The sequence below is a fragment of the Calypte anna genome, chromosome 23 (assembly GCF_003957555.1).
Source record: "Calypte anna isolate BGI_N300 chromosome 23, bCalAnn1_v1.p, whole genome shotgun sequence".
Classification (NCBI taxonomy): domain Eukaryota; kingdom Metazoa; phylum Chordata; class Aves; order Apodiformes; family Trochilidae; genus Calypte; species Calypte anna.
Window position 1 is genome coordinate 4,588,532 of NC_044268.1, and position 10,250 is coordinate 4,598,781.

Genomic DNA, 10,250 nt, shown 5'->3' on the forward strand with positions numbered 1-10,250 from the left:
GGTCCCCTCCCCGCCGCTCGCCCTCCCCTCCCGCCCCCCCCAGACAACCCCCTCCCCGGAGTTACGGTCGGTTTCCACAAAAAAAAAAAAAAAAAAAAAAGGAAAAAAAAATAACCCAAAAACACGAGAGGGAGAGGAGTGCGAAGAAGGGCTCCGAGCTCGGCTGGAGCGGGAGGAGGGAAGGAGGAGCCGCTCCGTGCGCCGGGTCCTGGCGGGGGTGCAGCACCAAGTCCGGCCGAGCTCTACCAGGCGGCTCTGCCCGGCTCCGCGGCGGCGAGCGGGAGGCTAACGGGAGAGCCGAGCCGGGGGGGCCGCTGCATATTCATCGGTCGCCTCTCCAGCCCCGGGCGAGACGGGGCGGTTGGTTTTTTGGTTTCGGGTTTTTTTTTTTTTTTGGTTGGTTGGTTTTTTTTTTTATGTTGTTGGGTTTTTTGTTTGGTTTTTTTTTTACCAGCCGCGGAGCTCCGGAGTCGTTCCCGGCACAATAGGCAGCGGGGCGGCTGAGGGCGGGCAGGGCGCGGGGGCTGCCGCATCCATCGGCGGAGGCTGCACCGGGCTGGCGGCGCGGTCAAGCAGCAACAGATGAACCGGAGGGACCGGCGGCTGGAGGCATCCTCGGCCGGGGACCGGCGTACTCCGGAGCCGGGCGACGGGGCACCTGGACGGGGAAAAGCGGGATGGAGCAGGGCTGGGGAGGGGGCAGCCTCCGGCGACTGGGGGCCCCGGCGGGCGGCCCGGCGCTAAGTCGGGCGCGGCGGAGCCATGCTGGCGGGCGGCACGCACCTGACAGCGCCGGGCGAGGGAGGGCGGGCGGCGGGCGGGCGGCTCCCCGCCCCTACGCCCCCCCGCTCCGTTCCAGCGGCCGCACACCTGCCCCCCGCCGCCGCCGCCGCCGCCGGGCGGGCCACATGCTGGGGCAGCCGCCGCTCACTCGTTCACCCGTTCGTTCCTTCCTTCCTTCGCTCCCTCCCCTCCACCGTGCCCGGCCCCGAATACGGGCGCCGCCGTGACACAGGGGGAGGGCTCGGGAGGGACGGAGGGGGGGGCGGGCGGAGGGCGGGGAGTGCCCCAGCGCCGCGAGGGGCGGGACGGAGCCGAACCCCCCGGTACCGGGACAGCCCCCAGACACCTCGGTACGGGGAACACCCCTTCCTCTCCTCTGCCCCCCCCCCTCCTCCCCGGTACCGGGACCCCCCCTCCCGCAGCCCCCCTGCCGCCGCCGCGGCCCCACGTGCGCTCCGGGCGCCCCCCATTGTTGCCCCCAACCGCCGCCGCCGTCTGATTGGCTGAAGGCGCCGGGCGGACCCGCCCCCCCCGCAGACCGATTGGCTGAGCGGCGGCGGGACGCTCCGCGGAGGGGGGGGGAAAAACGGCGGGAGGGGGAGCGGCCCCGCCCCCCTGGTGACGTCACGGATGCCGGCTGCATCCGCGCGTCACCCCGGGCAACGCGGCCGGACACGCCCCTTGGGTCTTGGCCACGCCCCCACACCAAGCAACGCCCCCTGGGGGACACGCCCATCGTGCAAGCCCCGCCCCCCCGGCCACACCCCTGGGGGGCGACCCCCGGGGAGCGCTGCTGGCAGCCCCCCCCACACTGCTGGTGGCTCCCTCTGACGTCACCGCAGGGGTATGACGTGGCAGTGACGTCAGAGCCGGGGCAGGTGCCTGCCTGGGCTGGGCCTGGCGGGGCAGGAGGATGGGGGGGGCTCCCCGCCTCGGGCAGGCGTTCCCTGGGCGTGCTGCCCCCAGACGCCCCTCACCCACGTCCCGGGGGGCTCTGGGCCTTTGTCACCCCGGCTGCCACCGGTGGCTGCCACAGCGCGGTCCCCGTGTGGTGGTTCTCCTCCCAGTGTCCCACCCACTGTCCCGAGGGGGGGGGCTGGGGTTACCCCAGCACCTCTGAACCCGACGGTTCCGGCCTTGAAGTGCTTGGCATGAAAGCTCTAATGATGTAATAAAGTATAATATAACCCAATAAATATAGAGTAGAATAGAATAGAATTAATATAATATAATATAATACAATACAACACAATATAATACAATATAATATAATAAATATAATATAGTACAATATAATACAATGTAATATAGTAATATACAATATTATATTGTATGTAACATTATATACAATGTATATAATACAATATAATATAAGATAATACAATACAATATAACATCACACAATAGAATAGACACAACACAACCTCCAGGAGGGCCCTGACAAGTTCCCTGTTCCACACAACCTGCGGGTGGTGGCTGCTGATGTCCCCGTGTCCCTGGGTGGCTGCTGTGTCCTGGCAGCTCTGGAGGTGTCTGCTGTGCACTGGGAGGCAAAGGGCAGATGTGCAGCATGTCCTGGGCAAGGAATATTCATCCAGATCATAGAATCCTAGAACTGGCTGGGTTGGAAGGGACCTCAGAGATCATCAAGTCCAACCCTTGATCCACTCCTGCTGCAGTTCCCAGCCCATGGCACTCAGTGCCACATCCAGGCTCTTTGGAAAGATCTCCAGACACGGAGAATCCACTACTTCCCTGGGCAGCCCATTCCAATGCCTGATCACCCTCTCCAGAAAGAAATTCTTTCTCATCTCCAACCTAAACCTCCCCTGGCACAACTTGAGACCCTGCCCTCTTGTCTTGCTGAGAGTTGCCTGGGAAAAGAGCCCAACCCCCCCCTGGCTCCAACCTCCTTTCAGGGAGTTGGAGAGAGTGATGAGGTCTCCCCTGAGCCTCCTCTTCTCCAGCCTCAACACCCCCAGCTCCCTCAGCCTCTCCTCACAGGAATTCTGCTGGATCCCTTCACAGCCTCCTTGCTCTTCTCTGGACCTGCTCCAGCACCTCAATCTCCTTCCTGAGCTGAGGGGCCCAGAACTGGACACAGGACTCAAGCTGTGGCCTCCCCAGGGCTGAGCACAGGGGCAGAATCCCTTCCCTGGACCTGCTGGCCACGCTGTTCCTGAGCCAGCCCAGGATGCCATTGGCCTTCTTGGCTACCTGGGCACACTGCTGGCTCCTGTTCAGCTTTGTTCAGATGTTAAAATTTGGGCCTTTGGAAAACACCACAACTGTGACAATCCCGAGCTGTCTCCTCCCGGGTGTCACAAGGCAAAGGGACCCCGAGTGGCACGTGTTGAAAAGCAGTTTGATGGCACGCAGAGTGGAAGCTGAGTGAAATGACAAAGCCAAAATGAAATATTTTCCCTTTTCGTGAGACGAGCTCAGTGTTTTGACGTGATGGGAGTAAACATTGTGACACTGCCGAAACAAGGAAGTCAAAGTGAGTCTGCGAGGCTTTTTCCTGGAGAAAATGGCAGCAAAATCAGCAAGCTCCCTGGGAAATTATTCCAATAAATCCCTGTTTTCAGATGGAAAACCATCCCGGGGCAAAGTTCTGCTTCAGCCCTCTGCAGGCTCCCAGGGAGCCCTGGGCACCCACTTGCCAGGCACCCAGAGTTGCACCTGGGGATTCTCCAGGGTCTTGTAAGGGCTGATGCTTAATCCTTAGACTGTGAAAGGGGCACAGGCAGCGTGGCAGCTGCAGGGTTTGTCCCCTCGTTGGTGTCCATCTTCTGCTCACATCGTGTCAAACCAAGCGCATCACAACATGAATAAATTTCCATACTTTTATTTGTGGAAGTTTCAAGAACAAACGGTTTGAAACCTGAAATTCTTGTGCTCTGAAGGGCTGGAGTTCTTGCTGAGAAACCCAGCAGATACTTTAGGAATAGTCTCGTGTAACTGGCTGCTCTGTATTTTGTGTGTTACAAGTTGGGTGGGAAATTCCTGTCTAGCCTTTGGGGTATGCTGTAGGTTTTAGGTTTTGTTCTGGTACAGCACTGAGGGAAAGATCTGTTCTCTAACCATAATAATCATAGAATCATCGAATGGGCTGGGTTGGAAGGGACCTCAGAGATCATCAAGTCCAACCCTTGATCCACTCCTGCTGCAGTTCCCAGCCCATGGCACTCAGTGCCACATCCAGGCTCTTTGGAAAGATCTCCAGACACGGAGAATCCACTCCTTCCCTGGGCAGCCCATTCCAATGCCTGATCACCCTCTCCAGAAAGAAATTCTTTCTCATCTCCAACCTAAACCTCCCCTGGCACAACTTGAGACCCTGCCCTCTTGTCTTGCTGAGAGTTGCCTGGGAAAAGAGCCCAACCCCCCCCTGGCTCCAACCTCCTTTCAGGGAGTTGGAGAGAGTGATGAGGTCTCCCCTGAGCCTCCTCTTCTCCAGCCTCAACACCCCCAGCTCCCTCAGCCCTTCCTCATAGGATCTGTGCTGGATCCCTTCACCAGCCCAGTTGCCTCCTTTGGACCTGCTCCAGGACCTTGATATCCTTCCTAAACTGAGGGGCCCAGAACTGGACACATAATGCTTAACAACAGTGCTCAGTGCTAATTCTTGGTAGCAATTTCACATGATTAAACAGACCTTTGCTTGATGGTGTTTGTCAGGCACCAAGATCATGACCCCTCTACCTCTCCTCCCCTGGCACAGCCCTCCCAAAGGCAGAACAGCCTCCCCAGCCCCTCTGTCCACACCAAAAGCTCCACACATCAGCTCCTTGAGGCTCAACACCCACAGACACCTCACAGTCCTTTGTCACAGTCCCTGTGTCCCCAGGTGAGGACTGTCGTGGCAAGAGACCTCAGCAAGTCACTCGTGGTTGGCTCCTGGTGGAATGAAACCCTGGCCAAAGGTTCACGTTTTGTGTGGATGCATCACAGCACTGTTGGCACCCAGGAGATCACCAGTGGGGCTGTGCCAGTCCCCGTGGGAAGCATCCCTCTCTCAGGAAGCCCCTTCAGCCCTCCAGGTCCCCCCCATCCCTGCCCAGAGGGAACCAGCAGCACCAGTCACCTCCCCCAGTGGTGCTGTGGGTGGGAGGGAAGCAAAGAGCACCCCAGCACCCTGCTCCTGGGGGTCCCTGCGTGATGACATCCACGTGGGGGGCTTGGTTATCCCTGAATTTGCGAGATCAGCTCCTCAGACTGAGATCAGTCACAGCTCCTCCAGTAGCTTCCAACCTCTATCTGCATTTAGAGGCTCAAGAATTCCTCTCAGAGCTCGCATGCTAATGCAGCATCCAGGAATCCCTGCATGATTGCTTCCCAGTTAGTCTCATCTGCCTGAGTGAACTGAAAACTGTTAAACACATGGAGTGTGTCAGACCAGATATTATCAGAAATAAGACTACCTTTCACTGGCACCCAGGGCTTGCAGACACACAGCAAGGAGTTATTTAAATCTTTTCCAGCTGTCTCCCATGTTTCCAGAAAGGCTCAGCTCTGACAGGTCTTTTAACCCTTCCCTTCCATTAGGTGATGCTATTTTGGTTTGCTCTTCCCTCTCCTGGCCTTCAGGAGTCCCTGCTGCCCTTACCCAACCCCCTGCACCTCCTCAGGCTCCTCCTGCCATCAGAGATGTCTCCCACCACCCTCCAGCTCCAGCAGTTGTCCCAACTGGTGAGGACACTGGCAGCCCCCAGCCCCCTGCCCCCCCCCCCCAGTTTTATACCCCCAGAACTTCACTCCACACTTCACATTTCAATTAAAAAACCCCAAAGCCCCTCAGCCTCCCACCCGTGGCTGCCTGCTCCCTCCCCAGCCTGGTTTGGCCCCCTCTCTGCTGGAGCAGGGCTGTGGCTGCCTTCCCGGAGCACAGCCTGGACACGCTGCTTCCAGCCTGCCTTGGAGCTGGAGCCAGGAGTAAAACCCCCATTTGCAGGGCCAGCGTGTTTGAGGAGGGCCATCTGGCTGGGCTGGCCATCCAAGAGGAATTTGTTGGATGGTTTTGAAGGTCACTGAGCAGGCACCAAACGCGCTTCCAGATTTTCACAGCTAAATACCTGCAGCTCCAAGGGAGGGAGTGGGATCCTGCAGGGAGGGCGTGGGGGCTGCACTGGGCCTCTTGAGAAGGGTGGTGGGCACGGGCACACATCCATGGACACATAGAATCGTAGAATCACAGAATGATTTGGGTGGGAAGGGACCACCCCAGGTCCCCCAGTCCAAGCCCTGCAGTATCAGGGACACCCTCACCCAGATCAGGGTGCTCAGAGCATCCTCAAGCCTCACCTTGAACATCTCCAGGGATGAGACCTCAACCCCCTCCCTGGGCAGCCTGGGCCATGATTCCACTGCCCTCATGGGACAGAACTTTTTCCTAAAATCCAATCTAAATCTGCTCTTCTCTGATTTAAAACCATTGCCCCTCATCCCACCCCTCCAGGCCCTTGTCCCAAGTCCCTCTCCATCCTTCCTGGAGCCCCTCCAGGAAATTGGAAGATGCTCTAAGGTCTCTCTGGAGCCTTCTCCAGCTCCCTGATCATTTCCATGGACCTGCTCCATCAGGAGCACCCAGTCCAACCCCCCTGCAGTCTCAGGGACACCCTCACCCAGATCAGGGTGCTCAGAGCATCCTTAAACCTCACCTTGAACATCTCCAGGGATGAGACCTCAACCCCCTCCCTGGGCATCTTGGGCCATGGTTCCACTGCCCTCATGGGACAGAACTTTTTCCTCACATCCAGTCTAAATCTGCTCCTCTCTAATTCAAAGCCATGCACGCACTCAGACTCTTGCTGACACCCCCTCTTGTGCACTCTCCTAGTGCCACCTGCACTCACTCACCCATTCGTGTTCTTACACACGTCCCCACACCCGTGAACATGTCCACACACACACGTGCACCATGCAGACACACGGGGACAGCCAGCCCTGTGCCACTCAGACAGGACACATTCTCTGTTGCTTTCCTGGAGAAGGGCTCTGGGTCAGTGTCTGTCCTGTTTGGAGCACCCCTGGGTGCAGCCAGCTGCCCCTCTGCTGGGTTTGCTGCAGGGGGGTGTTCCCTCCCCCAGGGACACAGACCTGATGCTCACAGTGATGCTGGGAGCCTGGTCCCATCACAGCACCAGACCCGGGTGGGTCCCACAGCCTGGAGGTGACAGGGAGCTGCCAGACTGGCACTGCCAGCACCACACTGACCCTGGGAGGCTGGGAGTGAGATTTGCCAGGGCCGTGGCACACCTGGGGCTCTGAAATGGGTTTGTCTCCATCCCCACTCCCACACCTCCTGCTTCAGGTGGAGGGAGAGCAGGAGGTCCTGGCAGGACTGGGCACCAGTGGGACAGAGGCAAGGGAGGAGCTGGTGATGGCACAACCAGCAGAGGAGACAGAGCTGAGCTGGGGGGCACGGAAGGGACAGATACCAGAGGGTCAGGTGTCTCCTGGTACCTTTTCCATGAGTGGATGAGGTGCAGGGCTGTGCAGGACACATGCACCCTGCAGGAGCATCCCTGTGCTCCCCTAGAGCTGCTGCTCCTCCTGGATGTCCCCCCATGCTTTTCCTTGGGGCTGGTCTCTCCAGTGGTCAGCGTCCAGTGCTGATCCACTGCTTCCCCTCCTCCTCCTCCTCCTCCTCCTCCTCTTCCTCCTCCTCCTCCTCTTCCTCCTTCTCCCGGGGGTGTGAGCAGCCCGGCCACACCCGGGCGGTTCCTCACCCATGTCCCCAAGTGTCACCAAACCCAGTCCCAGCTTCCCTGGGCAGAAGTGGTGCTGAGACCTCCCTCACCTCCAAACCACACTTGAGGCTCATGTCAGGGACCACCCCTGCCCTGGCAAAGCCCCAGCCGGGGGTCTGACCCCCCCCCCGACCCCCCCAAGCCCTTCCCAGGGGATCAGGGGAGGGAGGAGAGAGAGATGCCGAGCAGAGGCACGGCCAGCGGGGTTGGAGCGATCCCGAGGGAAAACATCCGGAGCGAGGCGGGGAGCAGGGTGCGGCCGAACGGGTCAGCGCAGGACCCGGCCCCGCCGAGCCGGAGCTGTGCCGGGAAGGCTGGGGCGGTGCCGGCATCTCCCGGAGCCGCTCCCGCGGGGCAGGAACCGCTCCCTCCCTCCCCGCTCAGCGCCCTCGGCTCGGCCACAGACCCCGCAGCAGGCAAGGGGCTGAGGGCAGCCCCAGACACAGTGCGCTTCCATCCGGTGGAAAATTACAGATTTGGGGCTTTTTTCTGTATTTTTTTTTTTAAGGATTAAATGTTTGGGGTTTTTTTGGTTGTTTTTTTTTTTTTCTTCCCTCCCACACACCCTGTTTGTGCAGGTATTTGTCACAGTCGGGCTGAAGTTCCCCATTGCGGCACCCGAGGGCCGGTGCTCACCACTCCTGCGGACCCTCTGGGGGTTCTGCCGGGAGGGGATGTTCCAGTCCGGTCCGTGCCGGATCCCTGCCCGCCGGGAGGGAGGAGAAACCTCCAGCCCTGCCAGAGCTCCCGGCTCCCCACAGCCGGGACCCTCTCCTGTTCCACCCCCATCCCTGGGGACACCCCCGGCACCGGGCCCGTCCTCCCCCCAGCCCGAGGACCCGCGGGCTGTGCCCCCTCCGGCGGAGACTATCCCGGTGGATGCTGTCACCTGCACCCCCATTGCCTTGGGGAACAGCCGGGACAATTCCTGTCACCTGGGTCGGGTTCCAGCCTGCAGTGGCCCAGACCTTCCCTCCCCAGCCCCCACTCCCTTCCTGCCTGCCTCAGTTTCCCCTACTCTCGGTGCAGTTTGCAGGACACGGGCAGTGCAGGAGATGCAGCACAGAGGAGGGACAGGTGAGGACAAGGGCAGGAAGGGACCTCTGAGACCCCATCCTCATGCACCAACACAGCTTCCACCCTTGCTGTCTCCTCCTGGAACCCAGCCCACCCAGGGACGTGGAGTTGTGCTGCAGCACCTGGCAGAGGTGCCATGCAGGGAGGGGTGGATTCAAGCATTTCATAGCCCAGGGAAGGGTCAGGGTGGCTCTGCCTCCAGCTTCAGCTTCAGATGGAAGTCCCTCGTGTTGGATCTGAGCCCGTGTTCTGTTCTCCACCCGTCTTCCCACGCAGAGGGCTGCTGGCCAGTTACTTCTGGGGTTATGGGCTACAGCCAAGGACCAGGAAGGAGTGGATGACATGGGCACCATGTCCTGCCTGTTCTGGGACTCTTTGCTGGGGGTGTAACTGTAGGAACACCCTTCCTTGTGGTGGTGGAGTTGCTGTCCTGGTTAGTGGTGTGGGGATGGTGTGGGGATGGTGTCCTGGTGCTCACGATGTGCCTGATGCAGGCCATGGTGAAGCAGTCAGCTCTTGCCTTCAGCTCTGGCCAGACCAGCACCACAGAACAGATCTTCTTCCACTTGCCACGGGCATTTGGCAGAGTGAAGGAGGTAAATCAGGATCCAGGAGCTCATTTCTCCCCAGTCAACCGTGGACATCTCCCTGGGGGCTGACGCTTTTGAGACGTGTTGTGGGTCAGAGGATCTCAGCTGCTTCTCTTGGGTGCTGAGTGAATTTGAGGGACTCATTATGTGCCTGTTTTTCCCCAAACAGTGGTGAAAACTCAGGATTCCTCCATGGCTGGGCTTTGCACACAGTGTTCCTGGGGCTTTGCCTCTCCCCAGGGCTCAGCACACTTCCCTAAAAAACCCTAAAAACCCTAAAAACCCTCCTCCTGCCTCGTGGGTGCTGGGCTGACTCTAACAATGTCTGTGTCAGTCTGCTCTTGTCAGCAAATCTGGATGAATTATCTGATCTTCTGCAGGCCTCCAACAAAACGCACGGCTCAGTCTCTGCTGCACTGCAGACATGCCAATAGCTCCCCAATTAGCTGCTTAAATGCTGGACAATCTGCAGAACTCTTTAAGCACCAGCGAATTTGAGATGAAGTGGTTGGCTGCCAGGTAATCTGCATTTCAATCCTGTACACACCACTACCCAGGGATGAGAAGGTGGGGACTGGGCTGCTGCAGACAAACTGGTTAAGCAGCACCGAGGAGATGGGAAGCTGGCAGGGCTGGCATGTGCCAAAACTCTTGTACCAGCACTGAGCACCCTCCCCAAGCCTGCCAGGGGCCGTGGTCCAGCAGCACACAGCCCCTGCCCAGCTGGACCAAGGGGGTAACATCCCTGCTCCTCCTCTTCACATTCTCCTCCACCTCCTCTGCCTTCACCCAACACCCACACGGCCCCTTGGTCAGAAGGCTCCAGGATGGGAATCCACAGGAAAATCCCTGTCAATGGGCTGGGGTGGCAGGAGCTGTGTCCTTGCTGAGGCCATGATCCCAGACAGCTCCCAGATGGTGGCACATCCCAAGAGGGACCAGTCTGCACCAGTGGGGCACCAACAGGTTTCTCTTACAAAAGGCAAAACCAAACCCCCTTAATTGCCCTATTTATTGGAACAGAGCCCACCTGCCAGTGCCAGTGCCA